This window comes from Lepisosteus platostomus, chromosome 5 (genome assembly GCF_059453375.1).
Source record: "Lepisosteus platostomus isolate fLepPlt1 chromosome 5, fLepPlt1.hap1, whole genome shotgun sequence".
Taxonomy (NCBI): Eukaryota; Metazoa; Chordata; class Actinopteri; order Semionotiformes; family Lepisosteidae; genus Lepisosteus; species Lepisosteus platostomus.
In genome coordinates this window covers 63,151,537-63,154,068 of record NC_142615.1, presented here as the reverse complement: position 1 = coordinate 63,154,068, position 2,532 = coordinate 63,151,537, and the positions used below count along the sequence as shown (strand labels likewise).

General features: G+C 50.8%; 1 pseudogene; it reads right to left on the bottom strand.

Annotated features, from left to right (window-relative positions):
- Nucleotides 1-1,962: 1,962 nt before the first annotated feature.
- On the bottom strand, nt 1,963-2,091 carry LOC148670963 (U1 spliceosomal RNA; annotated as a pseudogene).
- Between the last annotated feature and the right edge of the window lie 441 nt (nt 2,092-2,532).

Here is a 2,532-nt window from a genome sequence, read left to right as displayed (position 1 = left end):
TGTTTGCCACAGGTCTTGCAGCATTTCACAGTGCAGGACGATGCCAGGTGTCCCACAGCACCACAGCGCCGACACACCTTTGGTTGTCCCACATAAAAAACATAGCCATTGCAGGCGCCCAGCCGGATTGTAGAGGGCAGGTGCCTTAAGCCTCCATTTACATTGTCCGGTAGCAAGCGAACCTCAAATTTCCTTGCTCCTGTTTTTATACCGTCAACATCTCTAACCTCAGTTCCATGGTGGACGGTGCAGTATTGGTTAAGCCAAGTGTGAATGTCCTCCGTCTTTGCCAGTTCCTAGAACATAGCAACATGCACCGTTTTCCTCTCTCTCTGTGTCAGAGGCTGCAAGATGATCTTCTCAAGGGCAGGAACTTTCCCTCTTTTTGCCTCAAACACATCCACACATTGTTCAAACAGAGAATAGGTAGCAAAAACAACCTCAAATGCTTTCTGACCTGGGAGAGCGAAGATGAAATCCAAGTGCCGAGGTTCAAAGCCAAGTTCCTTCTGCAATACTTTTCTGCTGAACTGCATATGATCCATGAAGAGGACATCAAAAAGCTCAAAACGCACAGCGTGCTTGTGGGATCCAAAGGTTGCCATTTCGCAAACTGCAAAACAAACACTGCTTCCACAAAACAAGAAAACAATCCAACTACTACACCTACAGGCTGATCAAGGTATCTCCCCTGACAGGTAAGTACCAGAGTTGTACAAGTGCCTGCAAGCGGCCCACACCCACAGCACAAATGGCGCAGCCAGCGTGTCGCGAACTCGGTCCCCCGCCCCCCACAAAGTGTGCGCTCCAGGTTCCCTCTCGGGGCTCTGCAACACAGCGGAAAGGCAGCGAGAAGGAGCCTCTTTCTCTGACGCCGCAAGGCCACAAGAGGGCGGAGGCGCCACGTGTCCGGCCGCTGTGTTGGACTGGTGCGCATTATGTGCTGAAATAAACACGCGACAGCCCAGAAATGTTTTCAGAGTGCTGTGCACTGGAGGTTTTTGTTTTGTGAAGACTTGCCTTGTGCTCCTCTGTGCAGTTTGTTTGTCCTCCTCCAGAGCGGGACAAGCCAACACAAGGGAGCACATTCGCCAACATCCACTTAGGCAATGCGATTTGGAAAGAGCTCCTTTCCAAAGAGTTGCACACGAACGATCCTTCAGGCCCGCTCGGGGGGCACGGAGCCCCAGCCACACACAGCTTCAAGTAGTGAATCAGGCGCTGCTGATTTTGCTTACAGCCGCACCACCCTGAACACGCACAATCCTGTCTGCTCTTGGAAGTTAAGTAGGGTTGGGCCTGGTTAGTACTTGGATGGTAGACTGCCTGGGAACATCAGGTGCTTAAGCTTTTGCTCTCTCGGCCAGCAGGGGTCGCCGTTAGTGCCATAGGCTTTGGGAGGAAAACCTGGAGGGTGTTAAGGTGATCTATAGCCTCATCTCTAGAGATGTTTTGTTGCTATGGCATGTGTGTGACCCATATGAAAAAAAACCCAGTTTTTAAAACGAATATCGAAGCTGCCTCTAAATCTGCAAATGAAGATGAGTCGATAAACCACTTGTTTTTCGTATAACTATACATATATTCATTTATTACTGATTTCATTCATTGAGCATGGATACAATAGAGGTACAGCCATTCACTGTTTGACATGTCTGCACTGGTACAGAACCTAGCAATCAGAAAACGGGTGAAACTGTCTTGAGAATTAGCATACATTACCGAGGCCCCCATGACCAAATAAAGGCTAACCTCGATAATCAGCCTAAATAATGCAGACTACAGCAAAACGACTGACTTTGAAAAGGGAATGAATGTCCGGAAGGAGTAGTGTAACCAGCTTGAAATGCTTCTCCGGACCTCTAACTAAAAGAAACCGGGAACCAGCAGTGGCATCGACTCCTTTCGAACTGGGATCCTGTCGCAGCTCGTGGTGTCTTAACTCTTCCGTATCTGATATTGGACCAAGCACATCAAGATTCCCATATTTGGGGAATTCGCAGGGGTCAGCACAGCCGGAGTGCAATGACTGAGCCTCGCCCTGGGTGAACCTCCTTCTTGATCAAAGTATCTCCCCTGCCAGGTAAGTATGAGTTGTAGAGGCCCCTGCAAGTGGCCGCAACCCACAGCACAAATCACGCAGCCTAGGTGAGCTCCTCGCCCTGCACGCCACCGCCTCCTGCTGGGCCTACTCTTTCGCACACTCACACGCCACACTAACACTCAAAAGGGTGGGCAAAACGAGAAAAAGAGCGCGCCGTTTCCTACACATCTGCAGTTGCCATTGCGCATTCGCAGCATGTCCCAGGACGCAATTCAGCCTCATTTGCATAACACCAGACCGGCAGATCACTTCGCAAGCTCGCGTTGTGCGCCTGCCACACACCGAACAAACACCGGAGCCTTTTCAGCAATTTCCAAAAAACGGGCCTGCTCGCCTGCCCACAAGGCTCCGTCTCTTACCTGCTGCTGTCTGTGCTGTTCTCTCGGCACCGCTGCAGCGCACACAACTCCTGCAGCGCGGGGAGAAAG